The sequence below is a fragment of the Cupressus sempervirens genome, chromosome 10 (assembly GCF_028749045.1).
Source record: "Cupressus sempervirens isolate cs-2001-9-10 chromosome 10, ASM2874904v1, whole genome shotgun sequence".
Taxonomy (NCBI): Eukaryota; Viridiplantae; Streptophyta; class Pinopsida; order Cupressales; family Cupressaceae; genus Cupressus; species Cupressus sempervirens.
Window position 1 is genome coordinate 967,187,148 of NC_143127.1, and position 19,595 is coordinate 967,206,742.

The 19,595-nt window shown below is 41.7% G+C and overlaps 1 pseudogene across 1 annotated transcript; it reads left to right on the forward strand.

Moving 5' to 3' along the window:
* The first annotated feature begins 558 nt into the window (after positions 1-558).
* LOC149537195 (uncharacterized) lies at positions 559-18,305 on the forward strand (annotated as a pseudogene). The gene is made up of 7 exons (XR_016358046.1): positions 559-1,043; positions 2,028-3,099; positions 4,042-4,311; positions 4,390-5,505; positions 7,172-7,630; positions 17,212-17,388; positions 17,708-18,305. The product of XR_016358046.1 is annotated as an uncharacterized LOC149537195 (transcript).
* Positions 18,306-19,595: the final 1,290 nt, after the last annotated feature.

Sequence of the window (19,595 nt, forward strand, 5' to 3'; positions counted from 1 at the left end):
TTAATGAATCTGCCTAAGCTCTCATCCATGATGATGAAAAGATATGGGGAGAGAGGGTCACCCTGGCAGAGACCTCTAGAGGCATCAAATAGCTGGGAAGGTTGACCATTAAGAAAAACTGAAAAAGAGGTAGAAGGAACACAACTCATCCCTTGATAAAAAGGTTATTTCTTTTGCTAGAATTTCTATTGAAATTGATTTGAATAACCCATTACCAGATTCTTTAAAAATTTGTCTTAGAGCTTCTTCCTAGGTGCAGTAGTTAGATTATGAATCCTTCCCTTTTCGATGTCGGGTATGTCATGAGTATGGTCATTTACAGTGTCCTCACAACTTGACTTCCGAAAGAGTGGATGGTTCTACAAATGGTAGTGGTATGGAGATAAAAAAGCCATACTACAAAGCCAACTAAGTCGGAGTGTTTTGCTTACATACATTTCCAGAAAGTTGATTCCTTGATGGAATGCATCGGATTGGATTGGCATTCTTAATATCTTGGGAACTTATCTCTCTCTTGATTGTATAGAATCAAAAAAATATTGCACGCGGTATAGACCGGCCTGCTTTAATCCAGCATTAAGAAGCCCAAGCATGGCCAGTAGAAAATTCGATGTGTTCGAGCTTCAGGGGACCAGACACGAGAAAAACTTTAGTGGACCATCTCTACTATAGATTAATTGCCGCACAAGTTAACGTATTCCTGGACAAGGAGACGCTTGAAAGAGGAAACCATATAAGATTGAGCCTAGAACAAGCCATACAGAATTCACATAAAGTGATCCCCATTTTCTCAAAAAACTATGCCTACTCTGTATGGTGCCTCAATGAATTAATAATGATGGTGGAATCCAAGACTACTATGATTCCTATATTCTATGATGTTGACCACAAGAAGTTCGCCATTAGAAGGGCCCTTTTGCTAAAGCTTTTCAACGGCATAGGGATTTGCTCAGATACAGTGAAGATACCCTGCACAAGTGGTGCAGGGCTCTACATGAAGCTTCTAGTTTCTCGGGCTGGTCTCTCCCTGACGATTTTAATGGGTAGGTATTGTTATTTTCAACTGCATTATTTCTTTGTGATCACATGATTTGAAATTTGGACTTGAATAATAATAGGAAAGAAAATTTCGAAATGGGCGCTGAAAGTGAGTTACTGCCAATTGGAGAATGACATGGAAGAAAAAGAATTGACTTCAATAATGCGAAATGAAACCTCCCAATCAATATTATTCACAAGCTCTAGAATGCGGACAGAAACGAATAGAAGAAGAAACTCTAATATTATAAGAGTTATCAGTCCTGAATAGAGCATCCCCTTGTCTGCATACAACCTGCTCACACTTTCTACCCAGTAAAACCAGTAGATCAAGATGAACCCATCCAGTTTATAACTCTTATAACTATTATAAAATTGACAGTTTTTAACAACTTGGCAAATTTTTGGTGCCAGTAAAAGTCATAAAAGCTTGCTAGGCCAGAAAACTCAGCCAGTTTCTGCAACTTGGAGAATACTCTGCTAGTAATACATCTATGAATTACTCAAATTGTGCATCATAAGTTTATATGTATCTCATCACCATATGGACCTTTAGCTAAGCCAAGAGAAAATCTTAAAGTTATTGTACATTAACAATTCACATGGTGCCTTGGGGGGTTCGGCCTTTGCAATTACAGTTTTACCTACTAATGTTTTCATGTACTTTTTGCATGTTTAAATTTCAAGGTCAAGGGCTCCAATAGATTCTTAAATGGCCTTCAGACAAAAATTAGTCTTACAATGGATAAATTAGTTAAAAGAGCCTGACTAATTCAAACTGTTAGGTAGGATGAGTTGGCAACTGTAACGTTTCATTATATGGCTAGGGTTTTGTTATGTTATGTTTTAACTTTTAGGAAAGCATTACCTCATATATTCCATCCTCGGGGGACATTGCATTTTGTGTCCAGATTTGGCTTTCATTAGGTCCCTTAAAATGTTAATTTGTCTATGTACACATCAGCTAATTAATAATTTTATCTATGCAGATATGAAGGGAAACTTGTCGATATTGTGACATCACAGATCCTTAGAAAGCTGCAAACAACAAGACAAGTTCCTAAATTCTCTGTTGGACTTGAGGAATGTGTGGCAGAGGTGATTACCTTATTACAAATGGAGTCTGATGAAAGACTGATAATAGTGGGTATTTCTAGGATGAGTGGCACAGGCAAAACAACTCTTGCAACATCAGTATTTAACAACATCTGTTTCAATTTCAGTCACAGTTACTTTTTATCAGATGTTAGAAACACTGAACACTCCGAACTGCGAAGGAAAATAGTAAAACATCTGGTACATAGAAACAAAAATTCTGCTGAAGGAGACAGTTGGATAGGAAAAGATTCTATAAGTATCACTAATGCACTTCTGGTTCTTGATGATGTTGACGATCAAGATGTTTTAGACGAACTATTAGAACACTGGTTTCATCTCCAGGGAAGAATCATTGTAACATCTAGAGATACAAATGTGCTATGCAGGAACCATAATCATATATCCTATCATGTAGATGAGCTCAACTATGATCATTCTTTGAGATTGTTTAGTTGGCATACTTTCTCTCAAGAGTTTCCCAGTAAAAAATATCAAGACCTGACTGAGAAGGTTGTAAAGGCCTGCCAAGGGCTTCCTCTAACTATAGAGGTTATAGCTCGGCTTTTGTATGACAAGAAAGACTCCCAAATCTGGATTGAAGTCTTGAAGCAGTTAGAAAGTCGTGAAATTACTAAAATTGAGGAAAGGCTAAGAATTAGCTATGATAATCTAAATGAAACAGAAAAACAAATTTTTCTTGACATTGCATGTTTCTTCATTGGAAGTGAGAAATGCAAAGCCTTGAGCATTTGGAAAAGTTCTGGATGGTCTGCAAATTTGGCTATACACAATCTTTATGCCAAATCTCTTATAAAGTTCAGTTTTGATGATCGTCTGCAAATGCATGACATTCTCCATGATATGGGATGTGCAATTGTGAGAAAGCAGGATCCTGCTGATCCTGGCAAACGCAGCAAATTGTGGGATGAAAAGGAAGTTAGAAAAGCTTTTAAAGATCATTCGGTAATTTTATCTCTAAATCTTGACATGATGATGTCACAAAAGTATCCATAATTTATTAATTTGTTATTGTGTTTTCTCATTTCTGGAATAGTCATATATAAGTCTTATGTAACCCGTTACCATGTCTTTTGCTAATAATCAGAATCTTGTACTGCTCTGATACATGTTATTCTAATTCTATAAATATAATGCTGTAAATATAATCCTTCCATTTGAAAAATGTGGGTATAAGATTTGAAAACTTACATAATCCTCGTCTGATTTTGAACCCATGATTCCATCTGCAGAAATTGGTTTTCTTGTAGTGTAAGACTTGCCCAGTTAGTAAAGTCATTTTCAAACAACTAAACAAATTTCTTCCTCATACGATTGGCCTATGCTCCTTTGTTTACTTTGGTAAATTTGCCTAGTAGTGGTTGAGAAACTAACTAAATATATGGGTATAAGATCTGAACACTTGCATAGTCCCCATCTAATTTTGGATCGATGATTCTTGTCTGCAGGAATTGATTTTCTTGAAGTGGAAGACTTACCCAGTTAGTAAAGTCATTTTCAAACAACCAAACGAACTTCTTCCTAATATAAGGGGCCTATGATCCTTTGTTTACTTGGGTAAATTTGCCTGGTAGTGGCTGAGAAACTAACTTTCCAAGTAATACATCTTGATATTTATTGAAAGCATTCTTATTAGGTTTTAGGAATATGTGGTCAGTGGGGTTCCAAAAGTGGCTTGGGTTAGAGTCCAACCCCAACTTATAAGAAAATAAATTAAAGACTGGCTCTGAGGAAAGCCTCAGGTTTGAGTTGCAAACAAAAAGGGAGAAGTAAAACATTATACAACAATTAGTAAACCAATGAGTTCTTAGAATGAAAAGTTTTCTCTGTGTCTCTTTTTGCGAGCTCTGAATGAAATGCAACTGACAAGGCCCGTCTATGGAACAGGTAACAAGAAGTGTTCAAGGCATCATCTATGATTCTCACAAGTGGAAAGTTTGGAGTACAGAAGATTTTGAGCCAAAGAAGAACCTATGTCTGCTTTCAGTTAGCAACACAATCATACAAGGAGACTCCAGAAAGCTAACCTCACAATCGATATGGCTAAGGTGGAAGTGTTGTTTTCTGGAATGTTTACCTGTAGAACTGAAAATAGCAGTTCTAGAACTGCCTGAAAGCAGCATAAAGCAAGTATGGGATGACCAATTTCATCAAAAGGTAATTTCACCTTGGTTGTCTGCCTGTCTTGGTTTTACTTATGGACAGTTATGATCTAATTAACACTTGTATTTACAGGTATCCAAGTATCTTAAAGTTTTGAATCTCAGTAAGTGCTCCCAGCTTGATAAACTTCCAGATTTTTCGAAGCTATGTTTTTTGGTAAAATTGGAACTGCATGGTTGTGTGAACATAACGACATTACCTGAGTCAATTGGCACTCTAGAAAAGCTAGAGTATCTGGATTTGTCAAACTGTCAAAATCTCAAGGAACTTCCACATAGCTTTTCAGGGCTTGTTTCACTTAAAAAGCTAAACCTTTCTCATTGTACTGGTCTTACTATGCTGCCAGACAATTTGGGAAATCTTACCTCAATGAGAGAGCTTTTAATAATATCTACTTCAATATCTGAGATACCAAACTTCTTTGCAGGCATGTTCTTCTTGGAAAAATTGTCTATAAGCAACTCCACTGCTTTGAAGAGACTGCCAAACTCCCTTGGGACCCTCCATGGCTTGCGCATTTTAGATGTGGACTCATCTGGTTTTATTTGCTTACCTGAAGATATTGGGAAACTTTGCCATCTTGAAGAACTCAAATCTTTCTTTTTGCTGCAATATACTGCAACTCCCTGAAAGTTTTGGAAACCTTGAGAACCTTAGGATCTTAAGATTAAATGGAATTTATAACCTTATGAGACTTCCAGGAAACTTATCAGGTCTTGAAGCACTGCAAGTTCTTGTGGACTAAAGATGCTACCCGCACAGTTTGCATTGCTAATGTCTCTGGAGGTTGTTCATCTAGAATACAACAATTTTTGCAAATTACCCATGAACATTCAATACCTACATAAATTGACTAAACTGGTTATTTGTGGTTGTGAAGAGCTTCTAGAATTGCCCTGCCTTCGAGCAAGTCTAGTCCATGTTGATGTAAGTTACTGTAAAAGGTTGAGGAGAGTCTCAGACTTTTCAAACATGAAATGTTTGGAGACTCTAATGCTGCAGAACTGTGAGGAATTGGAATGTCTACCCGGACTGGGGTCTTTACAGGCTTTGGTAGATCTCAATATAATGGGATGTAAGAGCCTTAAGAGCACAGATATCACAGGCATGGAGTCATTGAAGTCTTTGGGAAGACTACACCTTGGTGGAACCGGTGTCATTGTATCTAAACTACAGAAGTGGGCTAAGGTAGACCCTGTCTGCATTCTCTGTTTTCTTAGATATATTTTGCTTCCGTAATGGATTCCATTCTATAATATACAACCTTTGAGATGGCTGTAGGATAATTAACATCTGCCTGCATTTGTAATAGTTGCCTTGAGAGTTCAATAATTGTTGAAATTTACTGAAAAAATGATAAGCAGCAGTGTTCCCATCCAGCACATTAGAACTTGATTAGGATTACAGCATGGTGTGAATGAGGATTGAAAAACTTCAATAATTTTTAAAGTGTTTTGGATTAAGGTAAAAACAGGTTTTGAGGGGCACTCAAAACCCTTGACAACATAATCAAAAGATAATCAAATATAACCATAATTACCACAAATAGATAGCATTGCAGGTTTTGCATGGACCTGAAACCCCAGCCATCATTACACCAAACTTTATAACAGAAATAGCATTTAAAGACCAAGACCCCAGAGAGGGCAAAAAAGACCAAAACAGTGCTGGAAGAAACAGAATACTAGCAGGACCAACCAGCAACCAGCAACCAGAACAAAAAATGAAACAGACACTTAAACAGAACTAACAAACAGCAACAGAAACAGAGCACTAGGCAAGCTCTTTCATGGCTTTAGCCAGGCTCTTCCCAAGACTAGCAACCTCCTCTACAGAATCCTTCACAGCTGAAGTGGAGGACGCCATGTTTGCCTTCTTTGTGTTTAAGCCTAGTGCATTTGCTTGGACCTCCACTGAGAGAAATAGCAGCAGGAAACACATAATCTTCAGCAAACTATCAACAGAAGCACAGAGATTGGAAGTGACATTGTGCATATTCTGCTCACTATCCTTTAACAGGTGGCGAAAATTAGCCTCATAATGCATGAATTTCCCAGAGATATTACCAATTTTAGCCTCAAGAGCCACCCTCTTAGTGATTTCATCATCCTGATTACCCTGCAAAACCTTAACATTATTCTTCAAGGCCTTCACCTCGATGTAAATCCAGGTGGCTGCTGCCAAGGAGTTGTCCGCTCTCATTTTGGCTTTATGAAGAAATTCAAGAGAACCCCCATATCCACCTCACCTAGAACATCTAACTCATTAGTCAAGCAATTCTCCTGCTCCTTTGCATGGGTGACGTTAATCTCCTCGGGCCCAATATCATTTTGACCTCCAGGAATCGAAGTATCAAGAGGGTGGGAAACATTATCCATTACAATTTCTGAAGTGTTGCCCACAAATTAAAATTGTGATAAATCATCAGGATGTAGAAGTGAACTATGATGTGATCATTCACATTAGTTTTTGTTTTTCTAAAGATGGATGGCAGCAATGGTGCAACTAATGTGATTATTGAAAGTTGAAACCTATAATAAGAGTCAATGAATTTTGTTGGCTGAAAAAGCATTTATCATGTAACTATTTCCTATTGAAGTACTGTTCATTCATCGTTCTTGATTTTCATGGTGAAATTATTGACAAATTTATGTAGAAAGATATTTTTCTGAAATGTAAGGGCAATTTAATATGTAGCCGTGTGTAAACTCCCTTCTGTCCTTAGTTATTCAATAGTTATCATCTTTATTGCATTTCTTGTTAGTCATTTTTATTGAGGGAAAACCATATTCTAGCAGAAAATTATTCATATCATAGCATATTCATGTCTGATGAACCTGCTTTGGTATGGCAGGGAAGGGAATTAATTTTCTATGGGAAAGAAATTCCAAAGTGGCTTAATCATCAAATGCAAAAGAACATGGACAACTACACTGGTTCAAATTCACCTTTAATGGATATTCATATATCAATGGACCAGAACATGAGATATCTAGGGGTTATTTTCTGCTTTGTTTCATATGAGAAGGATAGTGGTATTGATGCCACTGTTATCAGAGGTGAATTCGAAGTCTTAAGGATTCAAGTTGTGAGGAATAGAGGTGAAGATAGTAGAGAAAATGGTAGAGATGAGCTTCATCTTTTCATCTGCAGTGAAAAGCATGATTTTGTGAGAAGCTTGCAAGAGGGGGACAGGATTTGTATTTGGGCACACCCATCACATCTACATCCACGAATATGAGGCAAAAATAGTGGAGTTCTTTTGCTATGCAGAAGGGAAGGTCAAGAGACACAAGCCTTAGAGCAGGAGAATGTCGTCGGTAGAAATTGTGCATCGGCCGACGGGTCCCTTCGGTAAAAGTCTTGTTATGTAGCCGACGGGTAAACAATTTGTAGTGGGCATAATGTATCTGGCCAACGGACTCCTTCGGGAAAGTTCTTTGGAAGATATTTATAACCCCTTCGAGGAGATCATATCATATCAGAAAAGCATAATGTACTGTTGGTATATGCGAATAATAATAAGAGTTCTGCTATTTTCTGTTCGGTGTTCGTGTCTATTTCCTGTGTGTGTTGCTTAATTAATCCATACGGTAAACATTTGGCGCCGTTGCCCGATGGATCTGGCACGTAGGCAGGCGGATATGAATTAAATGCCGAATCAGTTGAACAAAGATAAGAGTAAGCTGAAGGAAAAAGATGACACACGCGTTGCGTAGGAAAATTTAATTTTGGCTCAGCAGATAGAGCGTCGAAGAAGGTTTCAGAAGATTTCTGATGGAAACAAGAGCGCGGAAGGATTGTTGAAGGAGACTCGACAACGGCTTGATTTGATGGAAGAAGCGAGGGAGGAGTTTCTGAACCTGCATACGCCACAGGAAGAGAATCCTGACAGAAGGAGATCAACTCGCACGGCTCGGAGTGCCGAAGGAGCACGAGCGCAGAGTGACCTCTTCGTCCGAAATATACTTCCGGAACGGACAGCTTCGGTTGACGAACCCTCTTCTTCACCAAACAGCGCGGAAGCAGAAAACAACGCGGGTGTGCCGAACAACGCGGGTGTCCAAAACAGCGCAGGTGTGCAGAACAGCGCGGGTGTTCAAAACAGCACGGGAGCTCAGAACAACGCGGGTGATCAAAATAGCACGGGAGTGCAAAACAGCGCAGGTACACAACAAAACCCTCGACATACAATGATAATGGCAGGTCCGAAGGAAAAAATGCCTAAATTTGATGGTGATGAAGCAGCTAATCCCATTCGACATTGTAAAACATGTGAAACAATCTGGAGGGCAAATGGCATAACAGATACAAACAAATGGATCCGACAATTTTCTGCTACCCTACGGGGTGTTGCGATTGATTGGTTTACTGATGCTGATCCACAGAAATTAAATAGTTGGGATAATATTAAGGAGTTCATCGCGGAATTTCAACTTTTGCGTGATGATAATGAAATTGTAGCCGAGATATTCAATACCAAGCAAAAGAAGAATGAAACAGTACGGGTATTTACTAGGAGATTGAAGGACTTAATTAGTGAAATGGAGAATAAACCGGCAGATGGGCTCCAGAAAAGATGGTTCATTGAAGGCCTTCACCCGAAGCTGCGGAGAAAGATGAAGATCGTGCCACCATCGACATACATTGAAGCGTACAATAGGGCAATGAACCTCGAAAGTGACCAGAAGACAAAGAAGAAGAAGAAGACCAGCTCGTCAGATTTAGATGACGATGAGCCTTCAGGAGAAGATAGCAGCGACGATGACGAGGGAAGCAGCAAGAAAGTTCGTGCTCTTCAGAAGGACATGATGCGGATGATGAAGGAATTCAAAAACATGAACAAGGAGACTAAGGGTAATGATCTATGGTGCACGGAGTGTAAGAAAGAAGGCCATACGAAAGGATCCTGCCCGAAAGATCAATTTTGTGAAATCTGCTAGATCCTCGGACACTCGGTAAAGGAATGCCCTTTCAATTTAAAAACAAGGACACCACAGCAAATGTTCCTATCACAGGAGCCATCCCCGTCAGGAGGGAACGGGAACACCAGTACGGAAGGTGCCACATCAGGTGGATACAAAAACAACCGGCGCGGTCCAAACAACAACATCAATAACAACAATGGTGGCAACAACACTGGAGGAAGGAGTCGAATCTAGTACAATGCGAATGGTCGGCCAATTGTTCAATGCCGTGCATGCAATTTGTGGGGTCACTTCGCCTGAGAGTGCACAACGACGAACACACCGAAGTTGCTATGCCGATGGTGTGGACCTGGAGATCATGATGATACTAAGTGTCCGAAGTCCGAAGTAAACTTGATTACCGTAGGGACAGACGAAGAAGAAGTTCTGGCAATCACTCGGAAACAGGCGAAGCTATACCCTGACCCAGTGGAAGAAAAAAAGCGACTGGAGGAAGCAAGGGCAGAGATCCAGAAAGCAACACAGGCAGAAATGGCACGCCTGAAGGACCAGCCAAGTACCTCAGTCAGGAACTGTGCAGAACAGAACATTGTACGGCAAATATTGCAAGCTGAGATACCCGTCAGGCTAAATGATCTGTTGCTTACGATGCCTCAATGCCGTACGACCCTCACAAATATAGTCCCAAGTGCTAAGCAACCCGTAGAGCAAGACAACAACAAACAGGGGGGTACAAGTGCAGAAGATCCGATGTTGTTAGCTCTTTCCTTTGGACGCTATCCGGCGGTTGTTGAAATGGGCATTCTCGGGATTGTACTAATGGACACGATCGTCGACGGAGGATCCAGTGTCAATGTGCTACCAGAGGATACTTGGAAGAAGTTGGGCCGGCCGACATTATGGCCACCTACCTTCCAGCTGCTAACGGCCGATCAACATGGAATCAAGCCATTGGGAATACTCACAACACAACCAGTGACAATCGGAACACAACCATTCCTGTTGGACTTCGTTGTGATTCCTCTCAAGCGGAAGGGGTACGATGCTATTTTGGGTCGGGGGTGGCTGATACAAGCAAAAGCAAAGCACGATTGGAAGAAAAATACTTTATCACTCGAAAGCAAAGGCCGAAAGTATGTCATTGATCTGCACACTCAGATGGTCGGGGATGAAGCCCTCTCATCAGATTCTGAGGGAGAAGAGGATGAAAAGGGGCAAATTATGGAACCAGATCAGGTAGGAGTTTTACGACTGGAAGGAGATGACGATTTGGATTCAGTAAATGGTCTATACCATTGGCAGATAGAGGATTATGAATTGTTTCCAATCTACAACGTACTGACAATAGAAGAAAACAATACCGATGCATTTCCAAAGGAGTTCACTGAAATAACGGAAGGGGATGCGTCACTCGATGTAACCCCCGCACATCGGTTCACTAAAGAACCCATCAAATACAATGAAGTCACGTTGCAGACCATGAATTTGGGAGACGAAGCAGAACCACGGAACATACTGGTAGGGGACAATTGGGACCCAGTATTAAAGGCAGCAACATTCAAAATATTTTTAGAATATAAGGATGTCTTTGCATGGACGTACAAAGACCTGAAGGGCGTGCCACCTGACTTGTGTGTGCACCGCATTCCATTGATCGAAGGAGCAACACCGGTATGGAAAAGGCCCTACAGAATGAACAAAAATTATGCGGCCCGGGTTACGGAAGAAATCAATCAGATGCTAGAAGCCGGAATTATTTTTAAGGTACAGACTAGTGAATGGGTATCCCCGATTGTGATCTCCCTGAAGGACTCCATTCAAATCCGAATATGTGTTGATTTTCGATGCTTGAATGCAGTCACCATCAAGGATCCGTTCCCGATCCCATTCACGGATAGCATCCTCGAGGAGGTGGCGAGACATGAGATCTACTCATTTATGGATGGTTTTTTTGGCTACAATCAGATCTCAATCGCAGAAGAGGATAAACTGAAGACGACATTTGTCGTAGAAGATGGGGTCTATGCCTATAATCGGATGTCGTTCGGTCTGTGCAATGCGCCTGCAACATTTCAGCGGATCATACTACACATCTTTTACAAGATGTCCGTCAAAAACTACAAGGCATTTTTGGATGATTGGTCAGTGTTCAGTGCGGAGGACAAACATCTGGCAGCCTTAGGTGAGTGTATGGAAAGGTGCCGCCGTGCGCGTTTGGCCCTCAACCCGAAGAAGTGCAGATTTATGGTTCCACACGGAAGGTTGCTCGGACACATAGTCTGTAAGGAAGGACTAAAGACAGATCCGGACAAAGTGCGGGTCATATTGGAGATGCAGCCGTCCACCAATGTGACAGAGGTAAAATCTTTCCTTGGGCATATAGGGTATTACAGGCGTTTTATCAAGAATTTTGCCAAGATAGCCTATCCGTTGGATAGGTTAACTTCCAAGACAGAATCATTCCGATGGGACAAGGAACAGGATGAAGCATTTGAAGGACTCAAGGTACGACTGGCTACAGCACCTATTTTGGCATACCCTGATTGGAAGACGGAGTTTCATGTCCATGTGGATGCATCAAACTATGCGATCGGAGCAACTCTCGCACAGACGGGAAGCCACGGGTTGGATCATCCAATCTACTTCGCCAGTCTTTTGCTATCAAAAGCTGAACAAAATTATAGTACAACTGAACGGGAAGCATTGGGGATGGTCTGTGCTGTGCAGAAATTTCGACATTACTTGTTGGCCACTCCATTTGTGTTCTATGTTGATCATCAGGCCCTGTTGTATATGATCAAAAAACTAGTCATTCAAGGAAGAATCAGCCGATGGTTACTCCTGTTGCAGGAGTTTACTTTCAAGATTATTGTACGGCCAAGAAAGAAACATGTAAGCGCGGATCATTTATCATGTATCAGAATAGGAGAACCGGCAGACGGTGTAAATGATGACTTTCCTGACGCACAGCTATTTCAGATTGCTGCACTACCAGAATGGTATACAAGCATTGGCGAATACTTGTCAACAGGACAGTTTCCAAATACCATGCCACCGAATGAAAAACGGAAGTTGGTGATACGGAGTGGAACATTCCAACTGATTAATGGATTGTTGTATAAAATGGGACCCAATCAGATCCTGCGGCGTATCCTGAAGGAAGAAATTCCACGGGTACTGAAGGAAGCGCACGAAGGACCGGCAGGAGGACACATGGGGCCGGACACAACTGCACGAAAAATACTTCTAGGCTAGCAGGATTATGGTGGCCAACAGTATACAATGACGCCAGGGAATGGGTTGTTGCATGCGATACATGTCAGCCAGCTGGAAAACCCTTGAAAAGAGATTTCATGCCTCTGAATCCTTCTCATGCTCAGGAGCTTTTTGAACGATGGGGTTTGGATTTCATAGGACCCCTAAAGACGAGCCGAACCAGAAGATGCCGTTACATTGTGGTTGCCATGGAATACTTGACTAAATGGGTGGAGGCGCGTGCACTACCAGACAACTCAGTGGTAAGTACAACACAGTTTATTTATGAGCAAATTATTACTAGGTACGGCATTCCATTACAAGTAACAAGCGATAGAGGAGGACATTTTGTAAACCATGTGATCCGACTGCTCACCACGGAGTTCAAAATTTACCATTCGCTGTCAAGTCCGTACTACCCAAGGGCAAACGGACAGGCTGAAGCTACCAACAAAATCTTGGTATCAATTATATACAAATCCTGCGCCATCGAAGGGGAGGATTGGGAGGAGAAATTACCTTCTGCTCTATGGGCTTACCGCACGACGTACAAAGTCACAACAGGACACACGCCGTTTCAACTGATGTTTGGACAAGAGGTTGTAGTACCAGCGGAATTTATGATACCAAGCTTACGGATAGCACTAGAAAACAAGTTGGGCGACATGGAAAGCTTAAGGGAGCGGCTGTATAAACTGAACAATTTAGAGGAAAAGCGATTATTAGCACAGTGGGCAAATGAAGTAACGCAGAATAGGCGGAAGGCATGGCACGATAAGCACCTGAAGCTAAACAGGTTTCAACCCGGACAGTGGGTATTAAAGTACGACGACCAGAATGAGATCAAATCGAGCAAGTTCAAGGTTAAGTGGGTCGGGCCGTATCAGATTCGGGAAGTAGGGGATAATGGAGCAATCAAATTATGGACTTTGGATGGACACGAAGTGCCTCAGGCGGTGAATGGGTCGAAGTTGAAGATATATCATGAGCGGAATACTTCTGCGTCAGAAAAAAGGTAAACTGACTTTGTAAAGAAGAAAAAAAGAAAAAAAAACAAAGTAAAGCACCGTACGGCGCCGTACGGTTTCTGGGAGGCACCGTACAGTTTTTAAAAAGCACCGTACGGGTTCTAAAAAGCACTGTACAGTTTCATATTAACAGGAGACATCACCGTACGGGTTTCCATATCTGACTTGGCGTACGGTTTTCCAGACAATTACAGTACAGTTTGTTTAAAGAATGTACGGATTTTAGGTTGTAGTACGGTTTTTAATGAATGTACAGATTCCATGGCTATGGTACGGTTTTTAATGAAGGTACGAATTCCATAGTTGCTGAACGATTTTCTTATGGTACGGATTTTCCTTGCACTGTACGGTTTCTAAAAGTTGCATTCTCTAACACTGAGACCACCGTACGGTTTTTTTAAAGAAGCCTCAGAAGATTAACGTACGAAACTTGGAGCCAAGAGTTGTAATTTCCATTGTACGGATTTTCAAAGACCAAGTAGGATATTGCAAGTACGGCCTTCCAAGAAGGTTGAAATCCAGATTTCGTCAAGTTGGAAGCCGTACGAATTTCATCACAGAAGGGTCAAGTTATCATATGCAACTTGCAGGGCACTGTACGGCTTGTTAAAACACCGACCATACTGAAGGCTTCCAGCATTTCAAGTGTACGGTTTCCTTCTGAAGAGTAGGGTGCGGATTATTGAATGTAGGATCTTCCAGGTTAAGGTACGAAGTTCACCAATAAGCAAGGCGGTATACCATGATCAGTGGAGGGTATTGAAATTACTACCGTACGGATTTGGGGAAGGCAAACTGTGCGTACGGATTTCTCATTCCAAAGGTTGCAATTCACCGTTCGGACTTGGAAGAATTCTTCACTATACGGATTTGGGAGACCGTTAGGAAAAGATAAATATAATTAATGGAGTCTGTAGGTAAACGGCAGTGGAAAAAACAATTAGCACAGTCCAAACTTGCGAAAGGCAGGAGCATGGCAGGTACAGGTAATTTGAATGAAGGCTCGAGCAGCAGCAAGGAGAAGCGTAAGACTGTAGCACCTGCAGTAGCTGAAGTCACACCACAGACTATACAATTTGAGGGATTAAATGGAATGGATTGCTGGAAATGGTGGCAAGAAACCCCTGATGACCATCCAGTCAAAGCAAGCATCAGAAGAGCGCAGGTGGAATGGGCCATTCAGATGCCGATTTTTTGCATTCAAGATTATGAAGGGTATCTGCGTACCATGATTGAGACATATGGCAGAGCTTCTTGCAGGAGCACATTTCAGTACCTGGGACGGAACTTAGTGGTATCATTCAAAGTAGCAGATTTCACACGGGTTTTTGGCATTCCAAGGCAGCAGGGCAGAAAGATTCAGTCGAAGAAAATTCCAAAGGATGGGAAACTATTTTTAATCAAATTAGTATGTGGAGATTTGACTGAAGCAGAACAGGCGGCATTAGCTGAGACATCAAAGGGGAGGGGTTTAAAGAAAACCGACATTTCGGAAGGGCCATGGCGGTGTCTGATGGACTTGGTCAAAAGCAGGCTCACGAGATCCTCTAGGGCATCGGATATCACATTTCCGCAGCTGTCCATGATGAACGGCATAATGACTGGGAAAGTGTATGATTGGGCGTCTGTGTTGGTTGAACGGATGCATGAATTCATGACTCTCCAGCACAAGACCTTCTATATGCCCCATTACGCCATTGGTCTATTTCTGGATGCTGTAGTCCGGTTGATTCCAACAGAGGTGATAGAGGCATAGCCTGGACCACTGGCTCCAGGAGAACCTCCTATCATGCAATGGAAGCACTTGGACACAATCTCTGGGCAGAAGGGTTCAGCAGGTCAAAAGAGGCCTCGGATGGACATGGCAGATGATACTGACAGCGGCCGACAGGAGACATCTTCTAAGCAGGATAGTGTGGAGGGTGAGGATAATGAAGCGGTTCAGATTGTCACGGCTACCCCCTTGCTATTTTCGCGTACTACAGTTCCTATGACTTCCGAGTTGTTACCCCAAGGTCTACACATGGCTCACATTCCAGGGTTTGGGCAGACTCGGTGACCGATATTGATGACTGGAGGATCCCACCAGGCAGTTACACTAGCCGCACCATGGCAACACGGGGTACGGCCTTCTCCTGTCCGACCGGGGGCAGGATTTGCGATCGGCTTTGGCCACCTAACCGCACTCGTCAATCGAGAGACTTCTTCAGCTCCTGAAGCACTTTCGATAGCAGCACCCATGGCGCCTGCCATAAGTCAGTCAGAAGCAGTTGTTACAGTAGCACAGTCAGCAGAAGCTCAGGCACTTCCGGTAGAGAACGTATCAGACGGAGGAGTACAGGAGTGTACGGACCCAACGCAGCTCGAACAACCAGAGGTCATGGATAGAGCCAGTGTTTTTATGAGGCAGCAGTTCTGACTTGTCCCTGACAGGCGTGGCCCGTCCATTCAGTCCCCCAGCTATTCCGGAGTAGCACCTGTACCAGAGCCTCAGTCTCAGGAGGAGGGAATGCCACATGTCGTGATTGCGCCGACAGCAGAGGAGGCGGCACCGGATGTGGGCATGGCTCCTGCTGATGAGGAGGACAATAGTGATCCTGAATGGTCATTCGAGGACTTCGCCAAGGAGGATTATGGGTCGGATGAGGATAGGTGCAGGGACTACCTCAGGACTATGAAGTCTGCATTGAAGAAGGGGCATGATGTGGCGATTCAGGCTCTCACTCGACGAAGGGAGTGGCATTTGATTCGAGCATATATTCGTGGGATTTGTCCTAAGCGATTCCAAACTTGTTTTGTAGATAGAGGTTGGCCGACAGTTGAGACACTAGAGATGTTGGCAGATTGGGCCACTGAGCCAGAGTTGGGACCGAGTGACACTTCGATGATGAAGTTGGCACATGAGATCGTGGGACTGTACAAAGAGGTTTACTATGCGCGGCAGCGCGCGGAGGCGGATAGGGCAGCAGACAGTGTTGCAGCTCAGAGATCTCTAGCGGTTGAAAAAGAGGCAAGAGGAAAGTTAGCCACTGATTTGGCCGACAAGCAGGCAGCATGGGCAGCAGAGCGGGCAAAACTATTGAAGGATATGGCAGCAGTGGTACAGGAGAAGGACGCAGCTATCCGGAATAAAGATGCAGCAGAGCATGAGTTACAGTTGGCCAGGAGGCAGGCTATGGATGCTGCGCTTCTACTGAAGGAGGCCGTAGAAGTTAATTCATAGATTCAGACAAATCTGCGCATCCGGACTGACCAGGTGTATGAGTTGCGTCGTCAACAGCACTCTTCTGGGACACCTCCTTCTTCTCTCTAGTATTTCTTTTTCTTGATTGTGGGTTGTCTCCTAATTTTGCTAGTCGTCAGGAGACAACTTTTCTTTTTGGGGGGGATGATGTCGTCGGTAGAAATTGTGCATCGGCCGACGGGTCCCTTCGGTAAAAGTCTTGTTATGTAGCCGACGGGTAAACAGTTTGTAGGGGGCATAATGTATCTGGCCGACGGACTCCTTCGGGAAAGTTCTTCGGAAGATATTTATAACCCCTTCGAGGAGATCATATCATATCAGAAAAGCATAATGTACTGTTGGTATATGCGAATAATAATAAGAGTTCTGTTGTTTGCTGTTCGGTGTTCGTGTCTATTTCCTGTGTGCGTTGCTTAATTAATCCATACGGTAAACAGAGAACAATTTATATGATAAACTCTTTCTGGACTTGGCATGGATACAATGGAGCTGGATTGCATGGAATCATTTGCCCACAGATTTTGGCATGAACATTCTTGCTGCTTATGACTTGGTAAGTTCCTTCATGAACAAGAAGATTTGGACCTATTCTATGTCACTTGCATCACAGTCATTGGTATTGCATCAGAAGCTTAAATAAGTTTAGAATTGATTCTCAAACAAAGCCAAACTAGTTTTTCTTTCTCTGGAGATCACTTTGATTCATATTCTTTTTCATTGTATTTGGTAGTTCAACATTGAACTTGGTGAAGGAAATTGACTCACACCTAGCTTATCATATACTTCATTTGTCTTGACAGTTAACACAAGCAAGGCACTTGAGGAAATCATGTCATGTGTGACAATTGACAAATTAAAGTTGATATGTACTGTTTTAAATGTAGAAAAATGGTTATATTGTTTGAGAATAATGATATTTGTGTTCTGTTTTGCAGGGTCTCAGTTTTTCTCAGGACATGCTTCGCATGGTAATTGAAAAGGCAGGAATGAGATGGAAATTGGAGGAATACTTTGAACTAGAAACTGTATTGTTTCAGCAAACAGAAGAAACTGCTGGTGAAACAACAATAAATTTGAATCCCAATTTATTGGTTTGGAGGAACTCTGAAGCCATATGTGGAGCAACTGGAGGTACCAAAAGCAGTGAGGTAGATATATATGTGGGGAATAGATGGTTGGAATGGAGAAGTCTATTGGCCAATGGGTGGTCAGAATTGTTGATAGAATTGGGAGTAAGAACTACAAAGAGATCAATTACAGATGTTCATGTAAAAATGCTTTTAATATGTAGCATTTGGGAGCATAAATCAAATTCACCCTCTTCAAGAACTTTTAAACTATCAAACATAGTGTTGATAGAAGAGCACGGGTTGAAAGACAAACAACACTATCTAATTCTATAGATATTTATGTTAGATACCTTGGAGGATGAGACTCATTTCTGTCCGTCAAATGAAATGATTATTTCTATAATGTTTAAACATGAATTACAATGAAAAATTATCTACTTATGCACGTTCAATAGATAAATAATTTCTCTTCCTGTACAAATTTCCATTTTGTGGCAATGGTAGCATCCAACTAGTGTAGAAATCTTGCCTTCAATCCTATGAAGTTATGAAGCATTCCCCATGATTTTCAGGCAAAACAAGAGACTGACTTGAGGGGAGTCCAATTCCATGGTGGAAGATTTGTGTTTTTTAAACTTTAGACAAGGACTATACACTGGTCAGCTAACCTCACAGATTATTTTGAATGTATTAGCAGGCATGGACAAGTGTTCTAGAGAATCCTGATGACCAATCAGATAACTGGTATGAACCAAAATGTTGGATGATCAGAGTGTAAGAGTATTTCCACGCTTTAGGAAATGCTAGTCATTTCCTCCACCAAATTCACTGGTAAATCAGAGGTCAGCCTGATAAACAACGACACCAACCAATCAAGCTGGCATCCCGCAAGTTGTCAGTAAAATTCAGCACTGAGCATCCTGGATCTAGTTGTACAATTCCTACTTTGGAATGCTGAAGGAAATCTGAAGAGGCACGATAAATTTGGGGATGAATCAGAGTTTGAAACACCCTACAATTTTTCTCATGGACAATGACGTCCAGAAGATTAGTAGTTTCCTCTGCTGCTTCAATTGCTTCCAGGCAGCAGCTGATGTGCGTTATTGCTTTTCCCTTTCCTGACTTTTTAATTTTCTTTCCTCTTGTGGTCTTAGATAACTAGTCTTTCTTTAAGAACTTTCTTATAGAGGACCATCAGATTCACTTCCACATCTGGGTGGATTGGCCTTGCCATTTGATTAAAGGACAATTGGTTGGCCAGTAAATTTGTTTTTGATTGGGCAAACAGGGATGGCCAGTTAATTTGTTGTGTTATTCTATCTCTTGCAGCTTATTCACCTGTGTTACCAGTTCTAACAGTAACTGAAACTGCTTTACTTTGCATTCATTTTTTCTCTTCGATAAATCTGGTTCTGCTTAACAAAAGGAAGTAAATTGATTCAATCAGATCTGATTATCTATTTTCATTCTGAGATCAAATTAAGGGAAACCAATCTTGCAGATGACAACTGAAGTTATGAATGTTCACTTTTCTTATACATTCTACTTGGGAGTTATCGCATCATCATATGCCTAGAAATATTGAAAGCTTAAAATCATTTTTAACAACTGAATACTATGCCAAAAATTGGTAGCATAAAACAGAACATTCGACATTGAGCTAAAAATTGCACTGGATTGGATCAACTGTAACGATATGTTTGAAATATGCTATTCCTTTTTAATTTAGGATTTCTTGAGTTTAAAGAGCAAA